Source organism: Notothenia rossii (assembly GCF_949606895.1).
Source record: "Notothenia rossii genome assembly, chromosome: 1".
Taxonomy (NCBI): domain Eukaryota; kingdom Metazoa; phylum Chordata; class Actinopteri; order Perciformes; family Nototheniidae; genus Notothenia; species Notothenia rossii.
In genome coordinates, this window is record NC_136912.1 from 81,527,694 (window position 1) to 81,540,284 (window position 12,591).

Here is a 12,591-nt window from a genome sequence, read left to right on the forward strand (position 1 = left end):
TATCGCAAATGGTCTCCTGAGGGTAAATCCTTATAGTTTTACTGATTCCCTACTTTTATTTGATGTCAAAAATGTTATATTTTTAAGAATATATCTCAACAGCTAGTAGTTGGATTGATACAAAATGTTGTAGATTCATGGTTCCTAGACAACAAAGCTTTACGTAATAATCTGACCTTTCGTCTCCTGTCAAGACAATTTTTTGGTAAACTTGTCTTGAACTATTTGATGGATTGCCCTGACATTTTTACAAAGACTCATGATCCCCTTATATTTATTTCTACTAGCTTAAGTGATCCCCAGACTCTTCCTTTATAGTACCACCACCAAATGTTTCACCTATTCAGTAAAATATCCTAACATGTACCGGATTGATCACCATGGAACTTGGTACATACAGTCAGGCCCACCTCTGGATGACTGTAGTAATGTCTTACTTTTCTTAGTGTGTTTCTATTTGTTTCTATGAGCCGTGAAGATATCAATATGGTCTAGGAAACAAGTAGAGTCTTCATCAACAGTTAATGGAAGATTTGTTCGCATCATAGAGCAGTCAGTCACACGTTCTACATTGTTTCCAAGTTACATATCCTTTCCAGAATCTAGCGTTGGCTTCCTTGTTGTACATTTTCAAACAGTTTTTCTTATCAGATCAGAAATGCAACATTACATACCTGCATGTTTCCCTGTTTCAAGATCTTTATCAACCCCAAGTTTGATCCTTTATCTCCCTCCACTTCTCTTTACCCGGTGCATTTCTTCCATGACCCGCATTGATCTGTACATCTCTCATCAACGTTCAGTACAGTAGCCACCTGAAAGAAAAAGAAAGGGCGGGGAGGAAGAGAGGCGGAAGGATGGATGGAGCGAGAGCTCAAAGGTTTACCGGAGTGATGACGGCTGTCCACACCTATCTGAGGCAACAGCCATCATGTTTACAGGAAACCAGTTTGACTTGCTGTTAGTGCTTGTGGTTCTCAAACATTTTCGCTTAACAGTCTGAATAGGCGTGATTACTCATAGCTTGTTTTTGTTCATGTTGTCTTATCCTGGTATTTCTGTCCATCCATCATCCATGAGGATCAAGCAAACAAAACTAAGAAATGTCAACCAAAATGAAACCCGGCCCTTTATCTCGTCTATACTCTGTCGTGCATGTGCTATATTGTGCTCAGGACCATTGTAGCAATTAGTTAATGTGTTAAGTTATATCTCAATACTTTTAAGTCGGACATTGTTTTATGTTTTAAAAGATATATATCAACATCCAATTAGTCCACATGAAGGCCACCATGTTGGCCACCATGTTGGCAGAATGTGTATCAAGAAGGCCTTCATTTTCAGGTAGAAGAAGAGGAGCTTTACACTAATTGGCCAAAACCGCAGCAATTTGCAAAAGTCCCTTGAATGTTCAGTGCAGCGTTAACAAAAACAAGAGACTGAAATAATAATAAAAAAACATAAACATAAAAACAAGGTGAAAGACAGCTGCAAAAAATTCACCGACAACAACAAAATGAAGGTCACAGTTGTCGTGATCAATAGATCCTGTTTTTTGTGTGCTGTATACTTTCTCACTTTTGTCAGACAAAGGTATGTGAAGGAGTGGTTACATTATTATTTGATGATATAAACAAACAGAATGTCATCTCACAGAGATTAAACAGACCGCTGTCATCTATTGCGGCATCAACATCAATTATTGCTCATTTCCAGTGGTGAAAGCGACACCCGTATTGTTTTCACTGTGTGTGTGTCATCACGGCACAATGTAATCCTAGAGACACTAAATGTAACAGGAACTACCACAGAAGCAGTCTTGACAATTTGCCAGGTGTTTATACTTCTGTCTTTGTCTGTGGACAGATTTTGTAACCGCTAAAGCGTCCCAACCATGCCATGGCAGTCAAGAAACGTCAGAGATGGGTGTAGTCTAAGCCCAGGGTTCCCAAACTTTTCAGCCTGCGACCCCCGGTCGACGACGACGACGACGGGGTGCTAGTGAATTCATTTCAGTTTTCCCCACTCGCTGCACTCGCCTCGTTGCGGGGTGACTAGTCCGCCCCTGAAAATGTCTATGCAAACATAAAAATATATAAAAAAAAAAAAATCAATATTTTTTTATACATTTTTCTTTTTTTGATTTTTGATTTTGATTTTGTAATATTCTCGCGACCCCCACTTTGGGAATCCCTGGTCTAAGCAAGGGTGCTAGAACCAGGCAAGTAGAAAGTGAGTAAAGAAAGTATCTCTAATTTATCATTTAATCTGATTTAGGGTAAGTGCGAGTTATTTTGCAAATGTTAGATGAATATAATTTAGTTGTCTAGTGCGAGAACAACTTTGACTGTAAGGAGGTTAACTTTCCTTTATATGCAGGAATCAGTCACTGTTTAAGTGAGGATTAAAATATGCTAGATGCTCTTGATTTGTATCATTCAAAGGTTTGAGTTAAGCTCAGTTGTTAGTGATTGAAGGAATGCATTGCAATATATGAATGTGGTGTTGATTATTATTATAATTATTGACTCAGCAGGCTTACAAGCAGATGGGTGCAGACTCAACTGTACAGAAAAGTGTTTGCTGCTTATAGAAATATCATAATATGCAAAGGCATGTTTGCCTATAAGAAGTTGAGAGCCACTGAAACAGATGTCAACACAACCTGCTATGGTAACGTGTTTTGTTGTAAAGTATGTCTTAAAGGATGTTTAACAATATTTTGTCCAGAACTAGCCTCAGTTATCCTTTAGGATTCATCTGCCTGTCTGGCATCAATTTGAAAAGGGACAGCCACAGTGTAGGAGTTGAAGAGGGATGGAGATTAAGAAAGAGAGAACGTACAATACATAGTCTCTTGTACCGCCTAAAGCAATACATCTCCCTGGAGAGGACAACACTGACAACCTGACATAAAGATCGAGAAAGAAACAGAGCTAGAGACAAGGAGAGGTAAGAGTGAGAAAGGTAATAGCCTGCTGTTGGCATGAAAGGTATGGAGATGAGAGCATGCAATATTTGCAGATTTCACATCAATCAACAACAGTCATCTTCACATTACTAACATCAGCGGAATACAAAACACTGGGGTAACACCTGTTCCAGGTCGTTGGCAGTTGTTGGTGGTACGGCAAAATCATGTGGCTTTCGACTGCTTATACAACCTAATGCAATGTCAATAAAAGTCACACTTCGTTTTTTTTGGGGAAGCTCTCTTATGACTGTTTTTTAAATGAAGAACAAAAATATACTTATTCGCTTCCTATATTTTTAGTACTTACAGAATAAACAAGCCTGTTTTCTCTGTTATCGTTTATCGCTGTTCTGCTCAGTATAACTATTAGTACAAACCAGATTTAATCCCACCACTCTCTGCTATGCCAGGATTTTGAAATATTCAGAACTCATTGCTATCAGATATAAGCATGTTTCTATCCATATAAGTATGTCTTGGTGTCATTTGTATTGACTATCTTTGGTTTGATTTGATTCCACCCAGAAGCATCAAAGTTCAGTTCGCATAAGACAGACATATTTAGAAGAGTTCCAGATGTCATTCAAATTGTGGTTGCATAAGTGAAATTATTTTAAAAAGTAATGCCAAGCTGTTGAGACAGGTTACACACTCAAACAGCTTAGCCAAATTACTTAACAACTACCTTTAGGAAGCATCACTGAAAGTTCACACACCCAATGTGTTGTAATAATTGTTTTGTCTTGTTTTCCATTCAATAAAGTTTTGCTAACCTCTAGGGTGTGTCTATTCGACAAAGTGTTGCTTCTCCTGTTAAACTTCTTTTTTAGAAACGCCGCCATGGTGGCAGCTCTTACTTTCTGATTTTCAGTCTCACTACTACTGAAATGAACGTTCTAATAAGATTCCATATTCATCCTTTAAGACTCGCCAGTCCCTTTTAGGTATCTGTATAAAGAGATGTCCATTGCTTTAAGCGTTTCAGCTGTTTACCATGTCAAACCGAGCACTTTACTTTTCATCTACATTTATGAAGAGTTTGATGAGGCTTCACAGCAAGGCTCTGCTCTTAAATGTGTCATAATGGACTTTGAGAGAGCAACAGCATCTGAGGAATGCAAGCAGCTGACTTGGTTTTCCTGGCACGTTTTGAGTGACACTTGCAGATTGACACTGACTGACTGACTGCGCCTCTGGGAGACTTCCAAAGGGTGTGAACCAGTGAGTGTTGGCATGTGTGACTGTGTCTGTCTGAGCATGCGTCTCTGTGCTGACAAAAGCACAGATGTGTGTCAGATTGACAAAGTATTCTGTTCCATCAAGGCGGTTGGTTATCTATCTCTTAGAGTCTGTCACAGCAGTAGATTTTACCATATTTGGTTTGCATATTTTGTTTGGAACATTATGCTGGTTCCTCAGATTCAAATGATGTGGAAACAAGCTCAATGACCTTAATTTATCTTTCTAGGACAGATCATCTAATATATCAATATAAAGAATATGTCATGGCTATCTGGGAGATATGCATTTCTAGCATAAATGTAATTTTGCGCTTAGCAGAGTCCTGCGTTATACTTGATTTACCAGTGTTGCTTTTATCTCAACAGACAGTTAAAACATTTTAAACTGCCAAGACATTATGTCTTTAATGTGGTTGAGTTATGATTAAACAGTTTAAATATTTTTGACAAGCTTTGTTCCCAAGCCAAATCATTTAGGTAACTATGCACTCATACAGACATAAACAGGCCTTGAGCGATGACATTGTTGAAACACATACACAAGACAATACGGCGACAAAAGCACCCGTAAGAAGAAGAGCAGCTTGAGTACGCTCATCAATTTAGACAAAAGCAGAACAAGTTTGTTCACTTGCAACCTTAGAAAGACAGAACTATGGCAAGATATGCTTATTATAACTTAGTAGGAGAAACATTCTCTTTGTGAAAGAGAGAGGAGAGGTGCAGGCAAATTATATTAAAGGAGCAATTTGTATAAGTAAGCCCTACCCTAACAAACACCTTAACAACACATTTTAGTACAACCATACCAACAGCCTAATGCAGGGGTGCCCACACTTGTGAGCTAGTTTAAAAAGTGCCAGGTAAAAATGATCTATCTCTATTAAAAAATGCTTAATATATGTATTTATATATGTACTGAAGATATTTTATACATACAATATATGTTGGCATATACCTAGCAGAACTATATGAACCCTTATGGCACTTTTTCTTTTTCACCTCTTGTTCAACTATGAAACTGTATTTCCAATAATGATTGTGAATACATACAGATACATTATTTTAGTTCTCCTTGATTGGACTGATAAATCTGATATGAAACTCAACAAAAAGGTTACAATTTTAATGATTTTATAAAGATTTATAAAAAGAATGTACATAGAAATAATCAGTGCACAGTTCTGTTGAATACAACATTAAAATGTTTTTTTGTGCTGCCTTGAAACCTTGCAAAGTCCTCTGTAAATGTGTGCATACAGGCACATACAGTACACACAAATGCACACACAGTCATGCTTGGAAACACACCTTGCCCAGAGCCAGTGCAGTCCAATTATAGAAGGAGCCCAAAGTCCTGCTATATCAAAATGAGGAAAGGATTAAGACCATGGAAGGAGGGAGGGCAGGAGTGAATTGACATGCAAGTGGCTAACAGGCCCTTCAAGCATCATCATGCCTGGGCGCATACTGCCGCACACGTGTCTGTGGTTGCCGGTGCCTCATCATGAACTCCACTTGTCATAATCTACGTCCCTGTACTCTCTGTGCCAGACCAAAATGTATTTGATCTTTCTGGGTTACAAAGGTTTTGGAAAGTGGAAGTTGGGTGAAACCTGTCACTACTGTGTATCAGCACATATGAACCAGAAAGGCTGTCAAAACTTGATTCTCAGGTTAGAATGGACTGATTTAGATTGAGCTTTGCTGTTCTGTTGTTATCAATCTGTGGTATTTATACAATACACATTTATTTGACAGGGTTTATTTTGACAAGGGGGGGTATTTATTTGGATTGATTTATAGTGTCTGAAGTTCTACACACAAGTAATCTTGATTGAAATGGGTCCTTGCCCCGATGTCTGAGTTCAACTAAACCAATTTCTTAGAGAGCAAAGTACATTACGTTAGCTGCATTTTAAACATGCTCACATGCGTGCATGAGGTGCAAGGGCTATCGCTTTATTCCCCCCTTTCCTTAGTTACACACTCACCAACACACACACACACACACACACACACACACACACACACACACACACACACACACACACACACACACACAGAGGGAGTTTATTTCCTTATTTTTCCTACAAGTTGTTCCTGGAACAGATGGCGAGTTTCACAGGCTTGTTTGTGAACTCCCGGGTTGGGTCAATCAAAGCATTTTATGGGGCAAGAAAAAGGACGGAGAGGAGGAGGGACATGGTGAGAGAAAGCCCATAAAGGTAAAGGACAAAACACACATCAGAATGTGTTGTGCAGGCAGTTCATGGTCTCCAAACTAACTTTTTCTATATTCAATCTAAACATTTCTTACTAAAAGCACAATTTCCTTATGGGATGCAGTGTTTTACTGTCAACAGACCCCACAGGGATGGCTGCTGACACTACGTTTCACATTCATAAAGATGTATTGTTATAATATTTCATTTACAGTGTAGATGTTGGGCATTAAGGCTTTTGTCCTCTTCGTTTCCCCCCGAAAAAGCACCAGTGAAGATAATAACTTAAAGCCTAGGGGAAGGTAGACACAAAGCCTACATATTGATGCTGGGGTGGAGCTGGGGCTTTTGAAATGCTATTATGGACAGCAACATGGCTGAAGCCATGGAGCTCTCAACGTTTAGGGCACTGCTCTAATCAAAAGCGTATGTTGGATACATACTGCAGTGAGAGGAGTAAGACATGAGTGTTGTGGCAGACTGGAGTTGACTCCCTATAGCTCACAAGCCTAATTTCCACACATTCATAATTGAAAGCACTTCAGTAACCATTCCTCTACAGTTAGCTAAATAGCATTCTTGCTGAAGCTGTTAAGAGGCAATTAGCTTTGCTCTAACACCCTTTGACTGAGGTTATTGGAAAGCACCGTTTTTGGTTTACCCACATAATTGAAGAATTGCATCTGAAAGCGTGTCTTACTTAAAGCCATATGATGTATATTTTTTACCAAAAACAATGGCCTTAAAATATTTTGTATACTCTGATCCAACTCAAAACACTCTACACTCCAACAACTGTTCGTGCACTTTAGAACCTATGTCAGCAGGTCGTTCAATCTCACGCAAGTGCATACAAATGTAAGTGGATTTTGCTGAAACTGTCCCATTTTATGGTCAAAATGTTTTTTTATCCATCTATTTTTGAAGGACCCCAGGTTCTCTATTGAATTACAGATTTTCGTGAGGAACATAACGCTTTCCTTTACTAAAATGACGCTAACTGCTAACTTGCCAGTAGGGTGCTGTTCAGCTGTGAGCTTAGTCAGCTGTGATCAGAATCAGAATCAGAAACTGGTGTATTGCCAGGTAGGTTCACATGTACAAGGAATTTGACTTGATGTCATGGTGCATACATACATATTTAAAAACTAAAATTTAAAAAAGTACACAGATAGCAAACTATATTAAGAACACTGTAATACAAATATAGTAAGATAGCAATAAAGTAAAGCAGTGATTTACATGGAAATAGAATGCAATAAATTATAGAATATAACATTTGTGCAGTAAGCTCATACCTGGGAATTTGGAGCAGTGGGTGAGCACAGCACATGAGCTTTTGACCAATTAGGAGTACAAGGTTTTCTGGCCTGGGGGGTGACACTGGTTTTGTGCCAGAACCAAAGCTGTGTGAATGCTGACAAGAGAGAGGAAAAGAGTACAAAGGTAATTATCGCTGAGCTGACCAAAATGCTATTGGACTCGGTAGTTAAGTGCCTTGCTATGTCTTGAGTTATTGCACTTATGGAATGTTGGCTTTGTCAGCAAAGTCTTCAATTTGCGAGTTTTTGATCATAATAAATGCACGTAGAACGTTACAGCTGTATATATAAGTTGTATGAGTGAATTGTACTCTGAAACTTGAGGATTGTTAAACTGCAAAACAATTGAGTGGTGCATTATGAGAAATCTTTTAGAAAAAGAAAAAAACACCAACAAATGTTCTCTTTTAGTTTCATTTCTGCAGACAATTACTACAGTGTTGATGCAATTTTGAAATAAGCTTTCTGGAATCAGGTGACAATAGCTCAAAGGTGCACAAGCAGCAGGAGGATGAGAGTTTTGGATGGGGCAGTTGGAGTGGGAAAGGGTTTATACAGTTTGTAATGGCAGGCAAAGAGACAGTTTAGATTAGAGTAATACCTAAGGCCAGGATCCAGCAGTGTATTCCAACATGAAGGTAGACTTGTTGTACAGCATGTAATGACAGCGCAGCAGGGTTCTCCCTCTCACTAATTAGAGTTCAACCTAAATGTGGACTCTCTGATCTGACAGACGAGCTTGTTAAAGCTTACCTGGCACCCTTTATCCTGCACAATCCTTCCTTTTTAACTTAACTTTAACTTCCTTAGAAACTATCTAAAAACAGAATGTTTAATTGCTCAAATTATTATTTGAGAGTTGGATCAGAGGTACAGGTCCTGTTTAAAACTGGGATGAGGGGATGAGTTTTGAATAGGAAGTCAGGGTTGCTCCTCACTAATAATGTATTGGCAAACATTTGATTAAAAAGATAATCTAATCTCTGAATTAATGTCAGTTAATAGTGATGAGCAAATGTGCATTCTGAAAACGATTTAATACACAATTAAATATAATTTCCAATGGCTCTTAACCAGATTTCACACTGTTTACACTATAGGTGTTTCATTATCTCAGGACATCTGTTTTATGAGGAATGGTTTCCCAATCTATCAACAAGTGTTCAAGTTGTCAATATACACACGAGTAGAAACAATGTGTTAATTACCTAAAAGTCAGTTAGGGATAATTGCTTGTAACAGAATTCATTTGTTAACCAATTAGTGAGAGAAAGTAAAGTTCCTCCACTAAATATGAAAAATGATGTTGGCAAGAATAGTTTAAACAATAGGAATGTCATTTAATAAGTAGCATCTTCCAGCAGTTACACTGAAAAAAATGGATACTTTGGATCAACTTTTAAAAAAAATGCTAATTTTTCACAGCTAATTTTTTTTGTTTATTCCAAATGTACGGAGCCCTGGAGGGTTCATAGAGAGAAAAATAAATAAAACGTGGCCACGTTTTACTAAAGCGTGCGCACCAGTTACTAAAGCGTGCGCACGATTTAATAAAGCGTGCGCACGAGTTAATAAAGCTTGGCCTTGTTTTATTTATATTGAGGGATTCCTGTCCGTGACTCACAGTATCTGCTGCCCACAGCTGTTTTATAGAAGGAAAACCTCCTTCACTTTATGAAATCTCTGCGGCACCAGTGGCCTGTGCTACGAAGCAGGATTCGCTATTTACACTATTCATTCATGAAGTATGACACTGCGCTGTCAGCACGCGTCTCCATGTTTGTGATTGGTCAAATGTTGCTAACCCCGTCCCTTTCACGTGAACGCGCTCTCATCCGGTCAGAGAAACCCTGGTTGATTTACTGAGTTGATAACCAGCTTCGCAGGACCGCTTATCGACATTGCGTTTGTTAGGGCTAGTTAAGCCGGGTAAATCGAACATATCCAGGGTCTGTTGAACTGGCTCCGTAGTACAGGGCTCTGGAGGCAGTAACGTGTAACTCAGCAGAATCTGAGAAGAGCAGCACCAGCTGCAAAGAGCTGTGCCTTTTACTGTTTACTTCATTGTGTTTCCCTTCATTAGAACCGCTGAATAGAGATCGAGGCTGCTACGTTTAACCACACACACCTATACACACATCGAACTACCAGAGTATTCCGCCTCGTTTTATGAAGGAGATGTCCTGTCACCGGGGCGCATGGTGTGTGTGTGTGTGTGTGTGTGTGTGTGTGTGTGTGTGTGTGTGTGTGTGTGTGTGTGTGTGTGTGTGTGTGTGTGTGTGTGTGTGTGTGTGTGTGTGTGTGTGTGTGTGTGTGTGTGTGTGTGTGTGTGTGTGTGTGTGTGTGCACGCTCAGCTCCGCTCTGTGTGCGTGCTCGGTGTGTTTGTGTGTGTCCGACACCACCGGCATTTGTTTTCAAATGACCACGAACAGTAATTTACACAAATCTGGTTCTCCATAGTTATATGTGTATTCCCAAGTGAAAGAAATTCGTTTAATCTTAATCTCGATGTGATAGTCCTGCCGGAGTACACCGGAACGAACGATACTATCATAAACAAATGCCGCCCCCCACCCCACACAAACACACACACACACACACGTGCGCGCGCACACACACAAAACGAGGCCACGCTTTATTAACTCGTGCGCACGCTTTAGTAACTCGTGCGCACGCTTTAGTAACTCGTGCGCACGCTTTAGTAAAACGTGCGCACGCTTTAGTAAAACGTGGCCAAAGATTGCTTCTGTCTAAGATATATATTTACATTCACACAAAGTAATAAGATGATTAATTCTGAAGACCGCACAACATTTAGTACTTTGTTATAACTTAATTTTTCCTTTTGGACTAACCTCATATTTATATTAGATCTAAGTAGAGTTTTTAAGTTTGAGAAAAAAAAAATACTTCATTTTGTTGCAGGCAATATTTTTTATTATAGCTTAATATATTTTATTTGATTACAAAGCAAAAACTTTAATGTACATCAATACAATACTGTGTTTTGTTTACTGTAAACAAATTACATTTTGACTTAAACGTATAACACTTTGTTTAGCTCAGTTCACATAAGACAGGAATATTCTCTTCAAAAGACCTTAACATTTATTGGGATGTCTTAAACATATGCATCACCTATTCTGTTTTATAATAAATTACAATATTTTTAAATAAAAAATAAATACATACATTAATTAATCAAATTAATAGAGTAAGTATGCAAGCAATTTGCACTTATGTAAACAATAAATACAAGTATAAAGTAAATCAAGAGCACTTTGAATTGTTTAAAAAGTAAAAAAAGCATTTACAAAACTCTCCTGTAGCCTTAACCATATACATCAAAAATATGCATATGAACTTGTTAAACTAGCTTGCATATCTCTCCTTTAAAATGTAAATATGTAATGCAATAGCATTGAACTGTAAAACTTTCTGACAGCGTTTAAACCTGGCTGCCTTTTAATAAAATGTATGCATGACAACTTGTTTTAAAAAAAACATTTTTAAACACTTCAACAATATTTTCTGCAGCTCTTATTAACAACTTCAGAAAAACATGTATTAGCCATTAAGAAGGGTTTAAGTAGCATTACCAGAATCTGTGATGTCACATTATTTTTTAACTTCAAATGAAACATACAGAGGCAAAAACAATTAAGCAACGAAAAGTGCAGTTCAATCACTATTGACAACCTGACACATGACTTGGATTACTTAATGTTCTTAATTTTGCTGTATTGTTAAGTTAAGTACACTGTAGTTTGTAGCTATGGCCTGCCACTGTCAGAACCATCTGCAGATCTGTTTGTTCGATATATTCTTCCCAGCAGATTGTTCCTCCTCAGGTTGTGCCTATGGGGAACACACTATGCTCTCGGAGAAAACAATCCCACTGAGACTGCCAAGCAGACAAACACTTAGCAGTGTTACAACTGTCTTTCTCAGGATTGTGAAGTGAAAGTGGAGAGAGATGCCACAACATCTGCAATCAGTGCTTGATATAAGCAACTTTGTAAGACTTAGATAATGCAAAAATGAATAACTAGTTATATCATAGAAAGGGCAGGTTGTGGTGATGAACACATTTTAAAATCTAAAGAAAAACAAAGGCCAGAAAAGTAGTAAATGGCACAGATGTTTTATGATCCCGGAGGGCAAATTTGCTAAATGGAAGTTCTTGCAGCAGCACACGCTGTCTGTTAAATTGCTTCCCTTGAGACGTGATGCCTGTATATGTCACTGTCCTCACGTCTTAACACAGCAGGAAGGACCTGCCTGTGGCTCAGGTCAGACCTTGGAGCAGATGACCTATCCGTGTCCCCTGCCTTTGCCTCTCCTCATTGGGCATGTCTATATCCTCTTTCTTTAACTCAAAGACCTTAACACTCTGCCTCCTCCACAGTGTTGTCCCCTCTTGCATCTTTCATTCCTATTTTATACTTACTTCTCACTTTGCCCTTCTTTGTCCTTGTTACCATGGCTACTGCCTTCTTTGAATGAGGTGGGGAAGGAAGAGGACTGATGGAAGGTACAGAGGCCTTATGATGCTCTTGCCATTCATCATCGTCATTCTCTCTCTCCTCCTTAAATCTTTTTCTCTTCCAAGTCTTCACTTAACTGCTGCCAGAGCAAAGTCATGCTGAACAAGTGCCAGATCTAAGCTTATTTTCCTCTCCTTTTTGTCCAGCACCTGTTTACCTCAGAGCAAATACTTAATACCTTATTCTAATTTGCTTTTAAAACTTTGAGGATCTATTTAGCAAGATAATCCCTGGTGATGTTGGTTAGCTGATGCAGCAGGTATGTGAGGATGTGGTATTAT